The sequence below is a fragment of the Mustela nigripes genome, chromosome 15, assembly GCF_022355385.1.
Source record: "Mustela nigripes isolate SB6536 chromosome 15, MUSNIG.SB6536, whole genome shotgun sequence".
Taxonomy (NCBI): domain Eukaryota; kingdom Metazoa; phylum Chordata; class Mammalia; order Carnivora; family Mustelidae; genus Mustela; species Mustela nigripes.
In genome coordinates, this window is record NC_081571.1 from 82,354,433 (window position 1) to 82,377,445 (window position 23,013).

Here is a 23,013-nt window from a genome sequence, read left to right on the forward strand (position 1 = left end):
CCATGACATTGACCATAAAGAGGTAGTTTGCACCAACAAAGGCATGAGAAGAATCCAAATGCATCAAAATGTCACGGGAGCACTGAATTTTAGTGTAAACAACAGGTTTATGGAGATGGTAGAAAAGATGTGTCTTCCAACAGCCAGTGGGGTTAAAACACTGTCATCCTTAGAAATGCGCTGGGATCGGACTTCTCTCGGAAACTGCCGGCTAAACCATCGCCTCTTGCCCTCTGGGCACGTAGCTCCACCGACAGAAAATGTGTTTCTCAGGCGTCCTTAGCAAGCACATCCAGAGGCTCTGACTGTCACTGTGGATGAATTCACTCTGTAGTGGGTCTGCCCCAAGCTTCGGGTTTCTTGTGGTCCATAAGAAGTAAGGAGAAGGGGCGCCTGCGGGGCTCAGTGGGTTAAAGGCTCTGCCTTCGGCTCAGGTCATGATCGCAGGGTCCTGGGATCGAGCCCCGCATCGGGCTCTCTGCTCCGCGGGGAGCCTGCTTCCTCCTCTCTCTCTGCCTGCCTCTCTGCCTACTTGTGACCTGCCTGTCAAATACATACATAAAATTAAAAAAAAAAAAAAAAAAGAGGTAAGGAGGAATTGGTAAAAGAGAACAAGTGGCCCCCAAGAGGAGGCACCCAATGACAGCAGCGCAAGAAATCTTAGAGACCCTACGGGTGGGGCAAGTCAGGAACAAGGTACCCCATGTCGTCTCTCCTTCTTCCGGGGTTTCAGTCATGACCTGAAACCTTTGGCTCAGGCTTCTTCGTTCCTAACGCAGATAATGAATTCCAATATTTGAAGGCCATGAAATCCTCTGTTTCATATTTTTGGTGCAAAATGAACACATCTCAGTAGAATCCGTGACAAATATGACCCCATAATAACGGCTCAGGGACACATTTTTAAGGGATTAAATGGAACTTTATTTACAACATAAAGCATTCCATCTGTGTAAAGTAGGGGATTTGGAAGGGGAAGAAAGCCGGTCTCCTCACAATTCTCCTTTCCCTGAAAGAGCTTGTCTCAGTTTTTCCCCAACTGTCTCCTTGAGGTCTTTCTGTCCCATAAATCACTCTCTGTCGGGCTCGGCACTGAGAGTACCTGCACCCTCCTTTCTAAAAGGATTCAAATAAAACCTGAGCCTCATTTTCATTGTTGTATTCAAGTAGCAGGATTGCTTCTTTCCTGTTTTGATGTGTAGGAGAGCTGAACAAACAGGACGATCCCATTTACACAAATAACGCCTGAAGGAGTGTTGCGTTTCTAGGTTTCTGATACAGCCACAGCCAGCTCTGTGTGGCCTGCAAAGGACACCATTGCGGGGCCCATCTGAGCCCGCATTTAGCAAAGTTCGCTGCTCGAGAGATGCTGGGAAGAACGAGTCAGGTCGGCGTCGTTGGCAATCGGGACAATAACTATCTCCATCCTCCAGAGGATGATACGGAACTTTCTGGAAATGGGACGTTGTTTTCATTCACTCGGGCTCTCGTCTCCTGGCAGATGAACGAGGATGAAAATAAAGCACACCTATGACGTCATTTATCTCACAACAAACCTAGAGAGAAATCTAGGAGGCCTGAGGAAAACTAGAAGGCAGCTCTTACCCGCAGCCCAAGGTCATCCGCCGTCTGCAGGACAGGCCTGGAAGACTCCCAAGTTACGTGCTAAGTGCGGGGAAGCCCTGCAGGGGAGCCACGCACCCGTGTGGAGCCTCGGCGGGGAGAAGCCGCTCCGGTGGGTGGTCAGGCGAGTGCCTGGAACGGAACATCCCAGCAGCTCTGATGCAGAGTCAAATAATATTTTGTGGATTCCTAGATGAATGAATGATGGAGGGTTTGAATTAATTTAGGAAGATAACATGACAGAAGTTCTGTGCAAGCCGTTTTTATAACTAGCCTGTGAACCACACGTCCTTGAGTGGTCCTGCCTTCGGCACACTACCTAGAACACACTGGAAGGGGTCTTCCCTCAGCAGGACTGTGATAAGAATATTCGCCATCTGCCGTCCTATCCTTCTCTCTACGCCAGCACCTTGGGGCCCCTGTGTTAGTTTCTCTGAATCTCACCCGCTCTTGCTGCCAAAAGGACCCCCCGATTATCTCATCGCCCTCAGTCCTCCCAGCGCGTTGGACACAACACACAGACCTTTGCCTTCCTCAGCCCCGGGGGCTCCTCCCCAGATCCTTCCACGCCTGCCACATCCTGTTGTAAACGTCTCGGCCTAAATGTCGCCTCTGCCCAGCCGTGCCCGAGCCGGCGCTCATGCCCTGCACCCCCGGGTCCGCCCCAGCACCTCCCCGGCCGCCCCAGCACCTCCCCGGCCGCCCCAGCACCTCCCCGGGCCGCCCCAGCACCTCCCCGGGCCGCCGGTCTCGCTGGAATTTCTTTCTGCTTCTCCCGCCGCATCTGCGTTCCACAAGCTGGGGGCGGAGGGCGTTATCTCCGTTGTATCCCCGGATTCTGGAAGGGCTCACAGCTACCCGCTGGAGGAATGAATCTCGAACTCGAAAGCCAGCCTGCCATCCCCTTTCTCTCCCAAAATGAGATTTTTCTGCCTCTGTCTCATGCCTCTCTCAGCTAATCAACGGCAGCCTGGATCCAAAGGTCGTCCATTTGGGGCTTCAATCAAACCTTTCATCTTTCTGTATGTCATACGGTCAGTTTCCCTTTTGTGTCCCACGAGTACGGCGGGGACCAAGATGGGGGGGTACATGGTGTAATTGAAAATGAAGTGAATGTGAAAATCAGCCGAACAGTTTACAGATATTTTAGTAGAAACATTTCACGTTTTTTACTTTGCTTCCTAACCCACTGAAAACACAGAGCAGGGAGCTTGGGTCCCTAGCGTGAGGTTTTTATTCTGCTATTCTATGTACTGGGTAAGCGGCCCAGGCAGTCGGGACAGAGTAGGGACCTGTTGTTTTGGTCTCTGGTCCCTCTGCTCCCTGGGATGGCCGCATTCATCAGGGAAAGCACAGGGACTCGGCAGCACCTATTAGACCCTGTGTGAAGTGGTCCCTTTCAACACGACGTTAGCAGCACTTTTAACAATCCCGGCAGAAGAGCTCCTGCTGGTCATGGAGCTATAGGATGTCCTTATTAGGAGATGCGTCCTACAAATACAGACGTGCGCATCCCATGAACATAGATCCCCGGACGACGCACTCTGTGCCACGCTCTCTGCACAGGGAGGACGAGCTCACTCACGTTGCTAAAGGAGATGCCCACCCTCCCCCCGCACCCCCAGAAAATAGACCTTTTCTGAAGTTTCAGCTTTTCAGGTTTTCAAGTTTCAAAGGAAAAGATCTCAAATGAAAAGTTTTTAAAAAATAATTCTTCGTTTCATCACGAAAAATATAATTTAATAATAAAGCATGGCAGCATTCTATGTTTTTTTTATTTTAACCAAGGGGTTTTTGGTCTTTTTCTACCTCTCTTTTTTATTTATTTATTTTCAGAGTTCCAGAATTCATTGTTTATGCTCCACACCCAGTGCTCCAGGCAGTCTGTGCCCTCCAGAATACCCACCACCAGACTCACCAACCCCCACCCCCCTCCCCTCCAAGACCCCCAGATTGTTTCTCAGAGCCCACAGTCTCTCATGGTTCGTCTCCCCCTCCGATGTCCCCCAGCTCCCTTCTCCTCTCCGTCTCCCCGTGTCCTCCGTGTTATCCCTTATGCTCCACAAGTAAGCAAAACCAAAGGTTTTTTAAATTAATAAAATTAAGCCTTCAATGAGATATGGAAGTCCAACAAAATGAGGAACAAACTTGAGCACAGTCATTTCCATCTGCGACCTGTCCTGAGAGCAAGTGTGGGGGGTTGAGAACATCTGGAAGGAAGCCATGCGACTGCTTTCCACAAATAAGTCCCAAACTTCTTGAAAATAAACTGTTCAAGTCCAGAGACGAGCTTTGTGTTACTTTGGCCCAATTCCATGAAACAACTCATTTCCTTGGGTCTCCATCAGGAAAAGTTAAACTCAGTCCCCCCCTTTTTTTTTTTTTAAAGTTTTAGATGACAAAAGTAGTGTCTGTTCAGCTAAAAGCTTAGAAAACTCATAAAAACATGAAGATATTTTTATAATCATCTGATACTCATGGTATTCCATGCCCCACTACTATAATCACCATTAACACTGGTACATCTTTCTGGTTATTTCTCTGGGCTCACGTGCCCATATCAAATCTTCCATCCCTAATGGTGTCTTTCCATACACACTGTAAGAGGCCTAGTTTTCCCTTAGCAATACTTGGTGAAGTTTTTGGAGTTTGTTTTGTTTTCTTTTGTTTTAAAGATTTTATTTATTTATTTGACAGACAGAGATCACAAGTAGGCAGAGAGGCAGGTGGAGGTGGGGGGAAGCAGGCTCCCAACTGAGCAGAGAGCCTGATGCAGGGCTCGATCCCAGGACCCTGAGATCATGACCTGAGCTGAAGGCAGAGGCTTAACCCACTGAGCCCCCCAGGTGGCCCATACTTGAAGTTTTGACAAGTTTGGACTAACCCTCTCCAGCCTGATGCTGCTTGATTGCATACTACTCCATCGGATGGGTCGTCACCGCTTCTCCGAGCCACACTCTTAATTCTGGAGCCTTTTGGTGGTTTCCCAGTTCTTTTAATCTATCTATCTATCCATCATCTACACATAATTTATCTGTCTACCTATCTCATAAATATTATGTACATTATATATCCTGAACATGTAAAACACACGTGTAATCTTTATTATTGAAGATACTAACCTGCCTACTCAACATCTATTTTCTCTTCTTCCCTGCTAATATGGTTTTGATTTTGTTCCATGTAGGAATATCCCTGGCTAATTATTTCATCTCCCATATGACAAAGTGTGGTCCATGTCATGTGAACGGAAGAGGCTAAGTGGTACTTCTGGGGCGGCCCTTCAATGGGGATCACATGTGGCCCCCATCATTTGCATGGTTTTGTGCCTTTACTTTGCTCCCATTTTCTTGCCTGGGAAGCAGATGCAATGAGTGGAGATGGGCAGCCATTTGGGGACCATGAAACGGGACCTGGTTAAGAGGGAGTGATGGGAAACAGGAATAAAACTGGATTTCAGTGGCCTTATGGGGCCACCAGTTTAGTGCAGGCTCCTTGCCTCCAAATTTCATGCTAAATGACAAAAATAAACTTCTATGTGAAGAGAGCCACTGCTTTACTTGACTTTCTATTATTCAAAACAGAATAGAATACTATCTGTAGTATTATCCATTTAGAGTTGGTAAATATTAACTCTTCCAAATGGAATAGAAGACATCAGGGTGTGCAATTTTAGAGACCTTAAACTCTTATGAGTTTGCTTCCCAGAAAGTTTTCATCCACAGTGTAGACCAGCTGCATACGGCAGTCCCCACGGGCCACGGCGACCGTTGTGTGTCCTCATCCCCCACCATTCCAGAGGAGCAGATGCACTTCCTGGTTGCTTTCCCGTCCGTTTCTTTGTGTCCTGACGCATTCAGATGGTTTTGGTTCCGAGTGTCTTCTTGGACTTGGGTTTCTTCCTCTGTGAATTTACCACTTGTATTCTCTCTTCTATTATTTTTTAAGGTAAGATGAATCTGAGGCTTTCTATGGCTAAGAATCATCAGGAGAAAACATGAAGACCATTGCCAAGCATTCAGTAGAGGCACGTGGTTGCTGGAAATTTCTGTCCTGGTGGAGGCCACACAGGGCTAAAACAGGGTGGTAAGCAGCTGAGGTCCGAAACTTGTCCCAAGTGAATCCAGCCGTCTTAGCTAAAGACGTGGCACACTTGCTGCAGAGGGACGGCTCTCAGGGTGCCGCTGGGCCAAGGTAGCCGTGCAATATTTGTGATCCTTCTTCAGGGAGGTGCGGACATTTCCCTGAGGACTTAGAGATAAAAAGAAGAATCACTGCACTTTCTTCACTATCTCATTCCTGAGGTTCCAGCGCCTCTGCTGCCCTCCCCTCCTCTCCGGAGCTGCTTGCGTCATCCAGCACGACGAGCACCGTCCTCCTCCAGATAAACTGAAAGCTGTGTGGCTTTCCTCTTTACCTACTCAGTGTGCAGGGTGGCGTGATTAGCCAGCGTCAGCAGAAGTTCTTCTGGATCCTTGCGGATTACGTGAGATCATTCCCCAGAAGTTCAGTCTAGTTTTGTCGAAGACGTTTTGCAGTGGACGTTAGGGAAGGCGTAGAGGATCCTTTCCGTTACACAGATGGAGACAAGATGCCTGTTGTATAACTCAACTCAGAGAGCCAAATTACATTCTCTCTCATGCTTTTTTCAACAGTGCCTTTGGGCAAATATCCCAATCAAAAGAAACCCAAGTACTCGGGTATTACCTCAATCATGTCTGGAGTCCAGCAAGGCCGGGAACACCGGGGAAATCGCCGTCACAATGAGCGCCACGTGCGGGGGCTCCCGGCTGGTTCCGCCGCGCTACTTATCAGGCACTCTTCACCCCAGCCGCCAGCGCTCTGTCGGCCTCGGCTTTCCCACGACGTCGCTATCAGAGACAGTCTCCACCCCGTCATCGGTTCAGGTTCAGAATCTCCAAGTCGTCATTGGTTCTTCCTTCAACCTTATCTCAACAGCCTCTGGAACCACACCATATGGGCTTCCAGGTTGGGAAGGTTCGTGCGGATGCTAAGGCCGTAGCTCAATACCGGCCAGAACCCGAGTCCGGAGGAGGCGGAGGCCGTTGTGGGAAGCATCGCTCTGGAGCAGAAGACAGTCGTCACCGCGGAGAAGGCCATGGAGTCCACACCTGGTGCCTTCTCATTGCTTCTTCCTAGGCTTGTTGTCAGGAGACAGGACATAAAGCACAACGGGTTTTTACCCCAACAGCTGACCCACGGATCCAGGAAACAGAAGCAGAGTTGCCCACCGCGGGAGCGCTCGTCCACATCCGTGAGGACCCACACCCCTTGGGGTCCCTGGGGCACGGATCCCCCATCGGGAACGAATTCTGCTCCCAGTCAGGGAACGGCCTCAGTGCCCTCCACGGGAAAAGTGACGCGAAGGGACCGAGAAAAACCCACAGCAGTGCCAGCTCCCGGCCCCCAGGCTGCGCACACACGGCGTCTGCAGCAGGACCTGCGACTCCGAGGAACAAGGCCGACCGAGGGGTCCCAGGAGGTGCCGGTCCGGACCAGCCGAGAACGCCCTGAGAGACCCCTCGGGGACCGGGGACCCGCCCCCTGGCCTGGCTGGACTCTTTTCTCACTTTGTTCCTCAGAAGAGCTTCGTGGGTGGTTCCCTGGTTCCTGCGCCAGGAGCTGAGCCATGGATTTTCTAAAAAGGGACGTGAAGGCTCCGTCGATCTGAAACTGTTTGGGGAGGGGGTCACGCCCCCACCTGCCTCTGCTCCTTCTCCTCTTTATTAAAGCTGACAAATGAGGAAGAAAATGAAAAAGAAAAGAACAAACCCAGTATCGCAGGATGCTGGGAAATGGCTTCTATTTATAGCCGGCGACATTCTCAGACACGAAACACCCCTGCTAACCGCGGCCCCTGAGGTAGCCCTGAGGGTTCCGGAACCGCCCTGGGAAGCCGCCACCTTGTATGGCAGAGCCGGGAGAGGCTTGATGGGGCTCACTGTGCTCTGCGTTGCTCTCAGAAACAGCGGGGAAGGAGGTCTGCGGCCCCCCGCCCGGCCCCAGAGCGCAGGGCCGCAAGGGCCTCAGTCCTCCCTCGGAGAAAGCAGAATCTTGGCACACACAGAAGCTTGGCAGCGTGTGATCAGGCCCGGCCCGGCCGAAGCAGCTCTACCTGGGCAAGTCTGGCTGCCAAGGTGAGAGCAGAGACCCCCGTGCCGAGGGCGGCTCAGCCCCCACCAGCTCCGTCTGGTCCTCAAGGAGCTGGGACCACGGCAGCCGCCTCACCAGGGACGTATGAGAACCAGATGGAAAGAGTCAGGTGCTGCCCGGTGCCCGGAGAAGCTGTGACCTTGGCGTGGTCTGGACAGGCTCCGTGCGGAAAGAAACCCCTCAGTGCGGGCTTGAACGACACTTTGAAGAAACCAGGATGCAAAAGACAGGGTCTTCCTGTCGACCTACTCCATGCGCAACATCCTCTTCAGAGGTGGCGTAGAGCATGGTTTCTGCTCTTCTCTCCCACCAGTGAGAGAAGCTCGTTGGTCCTGCTTGTTGGCGGTATGGGGCGGGGGGGGGGGGGGGGTGGTGTCTGAGCCACTTCCAACACTGAGCCTAAATGCAGTAGTGAGCAAACTGTGAAATTTTATGAATCCAGGGTTAAAAACCAGTTTTCCAAGCATCCTATTTATATGGAAAATAAATAAACATTTGTTGAATTTATTTGTGGTCCAAGAAATAGAGACATGATTCGGGCATAGATAAACCTATGATATACCAAAGATGGCATTCGGTGGGGCCAGCGGCAGAGCTACCGCGCTCACGTTAAGGCGACAGCGTATAGAGTCACGTTCTTGTCCTCACGGGGTCACTTCTGAGTGGGTTCCTATCATTCTTTTTAAACAATCACTATTAAAAGTGTCAGGACTTAATTGTTGGCTTGAAGACAGCGGGACCCCCTCAAAATCCTGCCTCCTTCCCTAAATGCAGCCCCGAAGTTCCAACACGGTGTTTCCAGAACTCATCCTAGGGATCTGCATTTCCCAGCACTGGAAATCCCCCAAAGAGAACAGAGCTTTAAAACTCACGTGTTATGATGACGCGATTTCGGGGAACACACTCCCACAAGAGGGAAGCAAGAGATCGGAGTGTGGGGACCCCAGAGGGGGCAGGATGTTGAGACCTGGCGTCGGGGAGGCACCAGCTTCTTCTAGCATCTTCCCTGGGGCTGAGCCGGTTCAGTGGTGGGAGCTTCCCGTCCGGTGTCCACACCCTCTGTCCCCTCGCTTGGCTGTCTGGGCTTCGTATCATACTTCACCCTCCTGTGCACTGTGTTCCCAGCTCAGAATGGACATATCATTGTAGAGGGTACAGTAAGAATGGCGTGCCCCACACGCCTCGCACGTCTCAGCTGCTAGAAAGGACTCGAGCCTTTTACGCCTTTGTCTTCTTGGCAAGCAGCGCTGTTGTTAGGTGATGTGGCCCCTGCCCCGGGAAAGAGTGCAAGCGAGTGATCCGCGAAAGAGAAAATACAAATGAATGGCCAGCGTATAGGAATCGGACTGCACTGGATCTTAAAGATGAGGTAAGTATCCACCGACTTCCACCCGCCCCGTCAGAGAAGCTGTCTGTCAGCGGGAGAGAGCCTGCCGGCCGCTGGGAACCCAGGCAGGGACGGACACATGGGATTTGCTCATCCACGCTTTCAATGTGCTTCTGGAGCCTTGGAAATGCGGTTGGGAGAGTTTCCTAGAAAACAGGGAAAAACTTGTTCCGTGTCCATGCATATCTGAAAAGACCAAAAGACCAGTAGAATTCTAACAACATGTCAACGCCGGTGATCTCGGAGTCTCGAGGTTGTATATTTTTGCCTTCCTCGTTCTGTTTCCAAATTTGCCAGAAGGAGCGTATATTTGTACACAGAGAAAACATGAAACGGTCTCACGGCATAGCTCTAAGGGCTCAAACCTCCTTGCCTGGCTGTTCCGGGCTTCCATGGGACACCGTCTCCGAACCCCACCAGAGTACATGACTCCGTTTCTGTGCTTATCAGTGGAACGCTCTGGAAAACGGTATCCACCATTAAAATCATCAAGAACACCATTTTCACACTTTTATTTATCAGATGGTATTGTCCCCCATCACTCTGCTAACATTTAGAGATTTGGAAAGTCCATTTAGAGATTGGGAACGGAGGTGAGGCTCCCTTGCTTTTTAGCTGTATTAACCATAGATACATGCACGGTTGTAAGAAACCACGCGGAGCGATCCCTGGGGGTACCCTCCACCCGATGGCCCCAGGCGCGTTTCCAAAACGTGGTTCAGAGCCACAAGGTGGGCGCTGGGGTCCCTCAGATCTCAGGTTTACTCGCTTGTGTTCTCCGTTCTACCATGTCATCACGTGCACACTGGGTTGATCCACCACCACACACTGGACGCGGAGCGCCACCATCACCCCAAGATTACTCTCTGGCTGCCGCCTGGAAAACAGGATTTTCACTCTCAAATTGTTGGTCATGGGGCCTACCGCTGGCCAGTTTGGGCACTACACTTGGCATTCCTGTTTTATGCTATTTGTTGGACTTTTACAGTCAGAACTTGTCAGGTGACTAAGGTGGCCAGTGTCCCAAAACCCTGAAATTGCTGTCACAGGGAAAGATCATGGGGGGTTGGGGGATGTGGGTCAGCTTCCCCCTGAGGCTGTAACCACATACGGGGGAGTAGACACTGAGTTTACAAAGATACCAGAAAGTGGTGCTTTGGTTTGGGACATTCTCCTCTCAAAGAAGCTATAAAAAAAAATTTAATGTCTAGCTATTAGGCCAAGTATTTTTTTTTTAAGATTTTATTTGACACACACAGAGAGAGAGAGAGAGAGAGAGATCACAAGCAGGCAGAGGCAGGCAGAGAGAGAGGAGGAAGCAGGCTCCCTGCTGAGCAGAGAGCCCGATGTGGGACTCGATCCCAGGACCCTGAGATCATGACCTGAGCCGAAGGCAGCGGCTTTAACCCACTGAGCCACACAGATGCCCCTAGGCTGAGTTTTATAAAATTATCTAAGCAGAAAAAACAGGCTCGGCAGTAATCTGAATGAGTCCAACCTGCCGTCCACCGGTTCACAACAGCGCCAGTCCCTCCTGAAACAGAGAGAGTGCGCTCCAGGAAGGAAGGGCAGGTAAACCCTCCACGTTCTCTAAAGCTTCTAATCACTTTGGACCAGGAGCACGGCCGCCAGGGTGGGCAGAAAAGACAGCTCTTCACAGAACGCATCCCCCAGGACCTCCTGACCCACCAGTAGGTAGCAGGCGTGCAGGCTGTGGCGCAAAGCTCGAGGCAGGAGCAGGCAAAGGGCAGAAGTTGCTCAGAAGTCAGTGCGCCAGGAGCTGAGCCAGACCGTCCCCGCCTGTGTGGCGGGAAAGGGGCAGGTGCCATTACTGACCTTCCTTACCCAACGACAGTCCAGCCGGTGCTGGAGTTTCTGACTCATCTGTGAATCCAGAAACCCCCATCCACGGGTCAGATGCGCATCACGTAACTGAACCTTGTTGACCGTGACCGTCGTAGTGAGCACACACGGCCGTGAGGTAAAGCAAAACGGGAAAACTTCAACAAACAGCGACACCAGCACCACATGGCAGCTTACACGCGTATTAGCCTGATTATCACTCCTTCGAACATAATGAAAATGATTGTTACAAGTAGGAGTACAACATGCGAAGCTCCGGAAGGGGCTCTCTCCCACAGGGCACCCCACGCGGCCAGAAAATGCCCAGCGTGGGAAGCTAAGGGTCCCGCTGTTCCTGTCCACGCTGGAGAGCGGAAGGGCGGTCTGTCTGTTCCTGGGGGGCGTCCGTCCGCTCGGGCTGCCGTAGCAGAACACCCCGCAGAGGCTCACACAACAGCAATTTACTTTCTCGAGGATCTGGAGGCTGGAAGTCGAGGACCGCGGTCCTGGTGGGATTCGTCTCTGCTGAGGACGCGTCTTGGCGTCAGACGGCCGCCTTCCCCTGCGCCCTCGTGTGGCCTCTCCTCTGTGCGCGCCCGCGAACCTTGCTGTTCCTTCCTCTTCTTCCGAGGGCCCCAGACTATGGGATCAGGGCTGCAACCTCATGACCTCATTTAATGACCTCCTTAAAGACCCGTCTCCAAGTACAGTCACGTTGGGCCCCGGGACTTCAACATCTGGGGAGTCTCATAAGAGATGGCTGGCAGATAGAGGTACTGACTAGCTTAGAAGAATGGCCCGTGTACATCTGTTATTAAAGATTTACTTACTTACTTACTTCCTTGAAAGAGAGCGAGTGAGCGAGGGCCGGACAGAAAAAGAGACCCCAGCAGAGTCAGACACGGGGCTCGACCTCATGACCCCGAGGTCACGGCCTGAACAGAGATCCAGAGTCGGCTGCTTAACGAACTGAGTCACCCAGACACCTGCCCAACCCCCGCCCCCGCCGCTGCACGTATCATCGTGAAACACCCAGCACGTGCCTGGCTCCCAGAGGCCCGACTCCTGGGGGAAAAGTCGAACATTCAGAGGGATTTGAGAACAGCAAGTCCCGGGGACATTTCCACACGGAGCGAAGGTAAAGGAAACACAAAGTGAGTCCCGGAGACCCCTCCCCTCTCAGCACCGCTGCCCGAGTCCCAGCTCCAAGGGCCCAACTAGAGAGGTGGTGTCGAGGTGCAGTTACAGCTGTGCGTGCTACATCAAGTGTGCAGATGTGCCTTCTCCCCCGCCGGCAGAATGCTGCTGGGATTTGCACTGACTCCAGCTTGGTTTCCACGGGACGCCACATGTGACTTCTCGCTTCTGCTCACTGATGGGCAGTCACTCCGCTGACTGCGAGGAGTGTGCTCTGGAGCTACGGGGGGGAAATGCCCTGTTCGTAGGCTGTGCGCTACCATTCCCAGAAAACACGGGAACCACCTACCAGAAGAAGTGTGACCCCAGAAGGCAGAGCTCGACCAGAATCTCAGTCGTGTCATTGGGCGTCTCAGTCAACCAACGCTGGACCCCCTTCCCAACACTTCCAGCTTCCTGAGATCAAGACAAGAATCACCTGGAGGGCCTGACCAGCTTCTCTATCTGGCTTCTCTATTGCTTGTAAACCTCAAGTCCTAGCTCCTATGCCCCCAAGGGGAGGAAAGTCCCAAGAGATTCCTATCGTTTGGTATAACTTCCTTCAGAAACCTAGTCTTGGAGGGACAGGGGTGCTGGAGGGCCCCACTGGAAGCGTCTGCACCAGCACAGAATAGAGAGGACTTGGCCTCGGAAGAATTTGATGGTCTGGGACTTACGTTAGGAGACTTAACCTTGAGATGTTGAGCTTCAGATCCGTTAACTGCAAAACTGGGGTGTGACGGGCGGCCTGGGCGAGTGTGGGGCACAACGGAGATGCCCACCGCCCAGGCCGACACTCAGCTCCGTGGAATAACGGCAGATAAAACCAACGTACCCGTTCACATTCACGTGAAATTATTGCTGTGTTGGGCAGATCATCAATAACGTCGAAACCTTCCATGGAAGCGAGAGTCGTGGCCGCCGCTCCAAGATCACACATCACTGCACAGCACAAGGGGGCAGGGCCAGGGCCCCCAGACGAAACACTTCGAGAACGGTGGCTGAACGGCCCCAGCCTCCCCTCCTTCCCCAATCTGTGTATGGTTTTAAAATCTCAAATAAATCCAAGTCCAAGGTCACCACTCCGTGATGCAGGCTGACGTCTAAGCCAGGCAGGAAGAAAAGAAAACTAGGAATTGCTCTTTTAAGGAGGTCTCTTTCCACTCGGTGAGCATTTCTGGACGTGGAAGCCACAGAGTTCACGGAGAAGAATGTAGAAGTTGTGGGTTTGCTTTGACCGTGCGTTTTCTACGCTCTTGGCCTTCAGCGTCTCTCCTCTTGAACGTTCGATGGCATTTCCCCACCGATGCCAAACGATGAACTCAGAAAGATAAGATTCGAGAAGATGATGAGGGCTGTCTCGTCTCCCCTGCACGTGGACATCTCTTGTTGCTCCAAAGGGGACTCCAGCACACGCGGGAGGGGGCGAATGCGCTCCCTCACGTCCCAAGGGCGATCGCATACAACTAAATCACAAAGACATTAAAGCAATAAATCTTCCTTTGGGTGGAAACCAAACCAATCACACGGCCGCGATCCCCAGAGAAGGCGGGGTGGGCGGAGGGGACGGGAGCAGAAGTCTGATGGAGGACATTAATTTTTTTTTCCCTTGACCAAAAAAAATAAAGAAAAAAAAAGCCATAAACCTGCGGTTTCTTCTATCACTCGTTCATGGCCGACCAGTAAATTCTATTGCAAAAGTGTGTCCCTTGGGCGAGTCTGCCTCAAAGCTAAAAATTGCAGAGAAGATGATGCAAACTCTGAGTTCGAAAGATAAAGCTCCCAACGTGCGACCTCAAATGTACTGGTCAGAGACATGCACGGAAGTGAACAGGGAATGAGAAGAAGGAAGAATTGTAATTACTTCACGTACAGTTTGTATCTTTTTAAAAAAACATGTCGGCTTTCGGTTGTTGTCACAGAGAAAGGGGAAAAGTCCTCCCTGTGGCAGAAACTGTTTCATTTCATACCCTTTTCCTAAAAAAAAAGTAAACACGTTGAGGTAGAAAATTTTAATGACCAAAGCCCGGGTATTAACCTCAATGAAGCGGTGGCAACATGGTGACTCGCCACTTGGAGGGAAACCGTCGGTGCTGGAATAAGGGGCAGCCTCTCTCCTGGGACGCGTGAAACATCTTCCGACAGATCATCCAGCGGGGAGAGCAGGACAGTGCACCCCTCGGAGCCAGCACCAGGCTGCCGGGAGCCCCACCAGACCCCAGCTTCCCGTGGGACCCATCCGAGGGCGTCCCGACAGCAGGGTAGATGGAGAGAGCTGCCCTCTGCCCACCTGACCCGCGTTCAGCATTTTCAGTGATAACGACAGTGTCCCCATCGTTAGCGGCCGGGACTTCCCGACGGCACATCCCCAGTGTGTTCCTCCACCATTCGCCATTGCGAATGCATTCGGAGGCTGAACAAAGTCAAACACAGATACAAAGCCAACTGATTGCTCTCCCGTCCCCCTGGAAATTCTAGAGGCAAACACATTCTCTTGAGAATTTATTCCTTTCTTTATTCTTTATTTTTATTCTTTATACACAAAGAGAAATGAGTTTCCTAAGTGCATGTTGTGTCAAGAAAAAGAGCTTGTTTAGAACTTAAAAAAAAAAAAAAAAAAGGAACAGCGAGCAGCTGGCGTCTGAGGTCTTGCTGGTATTCAAGACGAAAAGGTGTTGGAACCCTGGTTCCGTGAGTGCAAGTCAAATAACTTGACGTTGGTGCTTTGGGGATATTAATATTCATAACATGCCAAGAAATGTGATATGTGGTGTCCCTTGACTGCTTTTAAGGGAACAGATTTAGATATACGTATATAGATTCACATGTAAGCTAGCTGTGTATTTAAGGTCACAATAAATTAAACTCAGTGCTTTGATACATGAACCACATTCATCTGAGGTTTCTAGGAATTGAATTTAAATCAAATGTTGCATAGAAAATGGTAGAATTCTACTTCAAACCTTCTCTCATCAAGCTTCATTTTTACAAAATCAAGTGCGAATATTTACCACATTTTCTAAAATTCAAAGGATCCTGAGCAGACAGACCTCTCAGATGAATGACTTTATTTACACCCCTTGGTTCTACGAGAAAATTCTGAGTCTACCCAAGGGATGCCCATTGGGTAATTAACCGTTTCAGTCATTAAACTCCATTTAAAGTGTAATTCACAGTGCTGTGGAGATAGGACAGCCACACGTGCCAGGTCGTGCTGTGTTCTGGGCATCTCTTGGGCCCAGCACCCTCAAAAGTGTGCAGATTTGGAAGATTAATGTGCAGTTTACTCTAGAATGTCTGCCCTGTGGGACACAGGCAACCAGAGGGAGAGGAGCGTCACCAGAGGCAGGAGCTCAGAGTTCACAGAGCAGCCCCGACAAGTGCCCAGGGCCCATCCACCAAAGCAGGGGTTTGCACGAGCGCCAGAAGAGAGAAGGTGCGGGGTAGGACGCGGCTCTGCAGAGAGCCTGAGATGTAGCCTCGTGCTATAAGGCTGAGCATGAGACGGTTAATGTTGGTCCAAGTAGAGCTGTGAATGCAGACTATGCCAAGATGCTGCTGCCCGCCGTACTTCCATCCACCGAGCCACACACAGAAGATTCCACAGCCGGGGAGCCCAATGGCTCGGTCAGGTAAGCATCTGACTCTTGGTTTCTGTCTAGGTCATGGTCTCAGGTCATGAGGTCGAGCCCTGAATCAGGCTCTGCACTGGTCATGAAAGCCGCTTAAGATTCTCTCTCTCTCTCTCTCTCTGCCTCTGCCCCTCCCCTCTCAGAAAAAAAAAAAAAAAACAACTCTAAAAAAATGATTCCAGGGCGCCTGGGGAGTGAGGGCCTCAGATCACACACACCAAGTGTCCTGGCCTCACTAAGCCACAGACAGGTTCCAGACACACAGACACTCAGGGAACTGAGTGGAAACCATGACGTCCTGGTCAGAGTAGTCTGGACAGTATTAGCTGAGAAATGTTATGGGAGGACACCTGAAACAGCCATTTTGAGGCTTTTTCAAGGGTTGACTTAGAAAGATTTTTCTCAATAATATGTATCTAAAATTGCCAGGTTGCCTCGTAAATCCCACGGACCTTCCTGTGTGCACGCACTCTGCTAAAGCAGGCTAACCCTCCAAATGGACAGACAGACAGATAGGAAGCTCCGTAGTTTCACTTGCAGAGAGTAGTAATGGATTTAAAAATAATGGAGGTGAGAGTTTATTGAATCTGAAGAAATCAGATTTCTTCCCTGAAACATACTTGCCGTGTACAAGGAAGACCAGGGCCAGGAAGTACCCAGTCCCGCTGGAACAGAAAACCCAGCAAAAATGGACATAGTGCTTCTTTCTCAACCCAGACAGCTCCGAATCCCTCCCCAGCACACGTGTGTGTGAGTGCGCGTGCGCACACACACATACACACACACACACACTATGGTCTTGGTGCAAAGGTACACCTGCACCTCCCTAGACACGGGGGTCCTGATGAGTCAGAGTGAGTGGGGGCTCTCCGTGGGCTAGGACATTGTGCTCGATTTAAAATTAGGGAAATAACACCTCCAGGATCAACCCCATAAATACGCTCCTTTCTTGAGTCACTGGGTGAGTCAAGTGCCATCTACATTCTCCGGTGCAGTTAAAAAAGAAGCTGGCCCACCTTCTGTTCTACAAAAGAGCTGTGAGCTTCCCCAAATAGCACAGAGTCTTGCTCCGTGCGCCGCAGAGCTCCCATGTGCCCGCAGCTGCACCGAGAACTTTGAGAGGAAAGAAGAGCCAAGGACACTCACCACCCGGGGCCCGTCCTCGAGTCGCGCAGGAGTCAGATGTCGAGACCATTCCAAGTTGACCCAGACGGTTCTTCACACACATAACTGAACGCAAAAGCATGTCCAGCTCCCGTGTTCTCTACCTGTAAAAAGAAGCCGTGGAGACTCCGCGGAGACTCGGTGGGCTGACGGAGGGAGCACTGCGGACCACTGGAACGTTCCTGAACTTCACTGCTTACAGAGAAGCCCGAAAGCCAGTGTTTCCAGGACGCCCACCGTGTCCTCGCTCGGTCCTGCTACTGTGAGAACGAGGTGCGGGAGCCGCGGCCAGTGAGGCGGTGGTTCTGCCGGTGTCTCCCGGAAATCGTGCAGGGGGGCTCAGTCGGGCCCCAAGTCACGGGCTGGCCATGCTCAGGGTCTGGCCGCCGCGTCCTGCACAGCAGGGAGCAGCATCTGCGGGACATGCACAAGTCCAAGAGGGAGATGTGCGATTTTTTTTTTTTTTTTATAATTTTGTATTGAAATTCAGCTCAGGGAACATGGAGTGGATCACTCGTTACAGGGGTGGGGTCTGGTGACCCGGCAGTTGCAGGCCACACCCTGTCCTCAGCACATGCCACGCCCCGCTTTCTGCCCGTCCCCCAGCGACCCTGCCCCCACCTTCTCTCCAGCCACCTTCCGCTTGTTCCCTAGAGTTGAGGGTCTCTCAGGGTTGAGACGTGTGACTTTAAGTCCCTCCCGGCCTGTCCCCTCAGGGCAAGTCCCCTCCACTCGCCTGTCCCCGGCTTCTGCCTCCCAAACCAGCCAATGACGTTCCCTGGGACCCCCTAATGTAATGCGCCTGGAGACTGTGTCCTCTGACCTGTCTCAGGAGAAAGGGAGCGTGCTCAGCAGGGGCAGAGCCCACGGGTCAGACCCCAGAGGGGAGCAACCCTGGGCCAGCGGCTCCAGGACCCTGCAGCCTGGGCCACTCGCCCGCCCCACTGTCCCTGAGCTCCTACCGCATAGACGCCTCCCCATGAGGCGTCAGAGCCATGAGGACCAGAGCCAGGGCTGCCCACAAGAGATGGTGCTGGGCTGCTGGCAGAGGTTGGGACCCACCCCACAGCCTCGGGATATGTCCACGAACACCACTCCCCGTATGAGCCATTGATCCCTTAAGGGACAAGTGGCCTTCTCATCCCTTGGCCTCAGCATGGAGAGTAGCGGCCACTATAAGACTTGCAAACACTGTACTTGGCACCCTTGGTCCCTGGAGGGCCCCAGCTGCAGTACCAGACCAGCCTCTTGCCGCGCTCGCTCTGCCGGCTTACAGACATTCTGGAATAGCCCACCCATTTGTGCTTACGCAGTTTGCATAATTACAGGATGAGCAAGTCCCCAGTCCTGTCAGCCACGGGGAGAGCGTGCTGCAGAAACATCAGAGACGAGCTGTACATGGCCGCAAAATCCTAAAACCTACATGTGTGAGACACAGAGGAAATGTGTATTTGCACAGTAAGACTGAGGCTTCTCCTCTATCCCTGGCCCTCCGTGTTGGCCCCAGGCCACCAAGAGAGTGGGAGCAAAATTTTAGGGCTCCCTTTGTATTCCCCAGCATTGCAAGAGTGAATCCTACCTCCTCTCTGAGGGAAATACCTTAGGACTTCTTCCCCAAAACACCAACATAGGGCCATCTCCTTAATTCTTACCTTTTTAGCGAGGAATCTCTTAATCGAGTTTAGGTCTGAGCACAGTGACCCTGTACTTGTTCAGTTTGTATGTTTAAGAATATTAAACTCTCCTTCTGTCCCCTGCCCTCCTTGCTAATCATTGTGAAACCTGAGGGGCATTTCCTTTAAAGCTGCTAAGACTTTAGAAACTGTAGTTATGGACGTAGCAGTTGGGGACATCTTAGGGGTCCATCACACAGCATCCGGGGACCTCACCTCCGAGCAGCTGGTCACCGTGTGGGTGCAGACCAGCCCAGGGCAGGGATCCCAGCTTCCCGTCCCGTCTCCTGACCACACTCCCCAGCCCCCACCCCTGGCCTCCCCGTGGAGAACTTTCTGGGAGCGTCTGTTACCAGCAGAGAACTGAACTCACAAGCAGACGCCAGTTTCATTAAGCGTTTCCAGTCTTTGAAGATGTCACTTATGTGTAGAATCTCTCCAGAGGGGAGGGTCGGAGCAGGTGAAGGGGACTGAGAGGCACAAAGTTCCAGTTATAAATAGTCACGGGGCTGGACAGGAACGGCACGAGACGCCGGCGACAGATGACGACCACACGCACGGCGGGGAGCGTGGCTTCCCGGGCACAAGTCTCGAATCCCTGTGTCGTGCTCCTGAACGAAGGAAACCCTGCGTGTCAGCGATACGTCAACATAAATAAGTTAATGAATAAAAAAGAACTGACTTTACCAACCAAACAGAACGGTTCGTGTCTGATGAAATCCAACCAAAGACGGTCGCGCGTACAGGGCTCAGCGGGGCTGCTGCCGTGCCGGTGCGACATCCGGACCCGCTATCCCTAAAACATAGGGCGGGCTCCTCCATCACGTCACAGGTTAACGTGACGTTGGGAACGGGTGACGTGTGAGGCTAAGTTCTCTATTCAGGGCTCCCCGCGCATCTGACCGTGCCCAGGGGACTGCTCACCTGTGTCCCAAGCCGAGGGGCACTCCTGGGATCAGCGGTAATTAAAGACGTGACGTACTGGTCACTCACGCCAGATCCCACAGCGGGTTTCTCCAGGTCTCTGCGCCCCAGGGAGAGAGCGCAGACAGTCAAACCTGGGCCACGAGGCCACTGTGTGCGTGTCCTGACGGGATCCCCGCCTGCTCCGCTCTGCCAGGAGGGTTGCAGAGATGATTCACGACCCCAGCTGTCCCGACAAGAAGCTGACTTCAGGATGTAGAGACCCGTGCTAACTGTTGCTGGACGCCTTTCCTCTGCTGGAAGCTGCGCAAGGGTCTGGGCTCCAACATAGTAACCACGGGCAGGGCCGAGCCAGAGAGCCACCCTGAGTCGCAGCGGTCCCCGCCGGTCCCCCCTGATCCGCAGGACCCGACCCAAGGCTGTCCTGCCGTGACCATGCTGAGCCTGAACCCATCTGCGTTACTTCGCATCTACCCGGCTTCATTGCATGTGCTTTCTAGGAGTCCAGAGTCCGCCCAGAGTCCAGGAGCCCAGACTCCGTCCACACCGAAGCCAGATGCATTTCATTCGTGACACTGTGTAGGGCGTAAACAAAGTGAAGCTCAAGAAATGACCGAAACCAGTCTGCGGCCGCACAGAGGGCAGCCGAAGCCCGGAAAACCTGTGCCCCCACAGAGCTAACCACCCTCCCAGCCCCTGCCACCCACGGGCGGCTGGAGATGCCCTGGGAGGGGCCGCAGAGAGGGAGGTTGGGGTGTCGGCTGGACTCAGCTGGAAATCGTTCAGAAACGAGCCCACCCGGTGGCTGCCCCGTGACAGGCCACGGATGCCAGTGTCAGTCCTCAAGGGCTCGTCTTCATTCTGACCAAGGACACCCAGACCGAGAACTTGGATCGTATGCATTCTAGACAGCACTTGGCCAACTTCCTCCAGCAACGCCGCACACGCCTATGTGAAGACCAGCCGGGGGGCGTTTGGGAGAGGAAGAGCCCGAGAGAAGGACCAGTAGGGGATCTCCCGTACTCACACTCGGAAGGAGAAACCGCTCATCTAGGAAGGACCCTCCACTTGTGTCTCCCACACTACCCACATGTCATATGAAACCTACAGCCCATAACGCCCGAAAAACATTTGGGGAGAAACATCATCTCTAGATTTCTTTCAAAATATGTGTAGCTACCTAGGAATATCTTTTTAAGATTTTATTTATTTATTCATTTGAGAGAGAAAGAGTGAGAGCGAGCGCGGGAGGGGGGAGGGGCAGAGGGAGAAGCAGACGCCCCACAGAGTAGGGAGCCCAGGGCCCAGGGCTCGATCCCAGGACCCCAAGATCACGACCTGGGCTGTAGGCAGATGCTTCACCGACTGAGCCCCCCAGGCGCCCCTACTTCAGAATATTTCTGAGCAATATCATATCATGGTCTCCACAAAATAAAAAAAAGGAAGAACAGAGCTTCTGCTCCCTAAGCGAGCCCTGCCCACCCCGACAAACAAGGCTGGAACTTGCGGTCCACCAGAGCAGGCTGGAACGCGGGGTCACTTTTGCCGCAGGGGCGCTGGAATCGCGGGGGGCGCGGATCCCAGCTTCCCGCCAGGCCTGGGGCCTCTGCTTCCGAGACAGCAACCGGACTTTCCCCGATTCCCCGAACCGCCAGCTCGGCCCGAGCGGCCCTGCTCTCAAGCACAGCTATGCGGCCACACGCCACAAACACACTTTAACGATCCACAGCTCAACTCACACGTTCTCCAAGGCAGTCACAAGTATCACCAACTATCACGTTTGTATCACAATGATTTCCAAGCTAGCAAATGAACAAAATGTGACTTTTCAAGCCTACTTTCAACACAGGAAGTTCTGTCTTACCCTCATTCCTGCTTCCAAAATGGACAGGGACCCCCCACAGGTAAACCACCGCTTGCAGCCAGTGGCCCTTTCCATGGGCTCTCCACAGCAACCACGCAACCAGTTTGATTTAAACATTTGTGGGGTGCTTGGGTGGCTCAGTGAGTTAAAGCCTCTGCCTTCGGCTCAGGTCATGATCTCAGGGTCCTGGGATCGAGTCCCACATCGGGCTCTCTGCTCAGCGGGGAGCCTGCTTCTTCCTCTCTCTCTGCCTGCCTCTCTGCCTACTTGTGATCTCTCTCTGTCAAATAAATAAATAAAACCTTAAAGAAAAAAGTTGTTGGCATGTTTTACATTTGTGGTCTTGAGACTGTAGGATAAAACACACACACACGCAGAGTCCGTGAATACAAGCTTTAGAAAAGCTCAAGACCACAGTCAGTGAAAACTCCGGCATTCAGACAGGTGTCTTGAAAACAGACAGCAGTCATGAGAACGGTTTCCATCACACACACGTGCACCACACACGCACACATACCCCGGCCCGGCCCCGGCCCTGCCTGGAGCCGGCAGCCCCGTGCTCCTTCTCTGAACCGCGATCTGCTCCTGCTCCGGCCCACTGAGACGGGTCCTGACCGTGATCCCCCTACGGCCTCTCCCCTCCCGTCCCAACCAATTCTTTTTTTTTTTTTTCTTTTAAGATTCATTAATTTATTTGAGAGAGAGGGAAAAAAAAAAAAAAAACAAGCAAGAGGGGCAGAGGGAGAGGGAGAGAATCCCAAGCTGACCCCACGCGGAGCGCGGGGCCGACCCAGCGCCGGATCTCACAACCCCGACATCGCGACCTGAGCGGAAGCCGAGAGCGGGATGCACCCCCGGGATGCACCCCCGGGCGTCCCTCAGCCAGTGCTGGAGACCATCGCTCAACGCGGTCTTGGGGGCACCTCACCTGCGAAGCAACGCACCTTAACACGACAACGCACAGCGGCCGGGGTCCCTCGTGCGGGCGCCTGTGGCACACTTCTCCGATGGGCGCGTCGGCACCTTCCCCGGGACAGGCCGGGCTCACCAATAGGATCAGGGACGTCCTGCCCCATTGATGGGTGCCGTCCGGTGGGGGCTGGACACCACCGGGAGCGCCCCTGCTGCCCCGCATCCTGACCAGCAGTCGCTGTTGGGGGGCGTCGTTATCAGCCGTGTTAGTGGCTCGTCCTCATGTCCCAGTCGTCCCAGTGTCTCCAACCTGATTCACTAGCGGAGCTGAGAGCATTTCCTCACACGTGTTGGCCATTCAGAGATCCGCCATGTGAACTCTGTGTTTCACCGTGCCACTTAATTTCCAGGTCACCGTCCTACTCCACATCCCTGTCGGTCTGAGCCGGTCTCCCCGTGAGGACCAGACCCCCCGGAGCCGATGCTCCAGCTCAGCTCGACCACGGACGCCTGTCCCGTCTTGTCACCGGAAGCCCTTTGCTCCTGTGCCCGCGAAGACAGGATTGTGGGAGAGCTCTGTGTGCCGGACCGAGGGGGTGTGGCCTGCAAGACCCAGCCCAGCCCCCTCTGTATGGCGAGCAG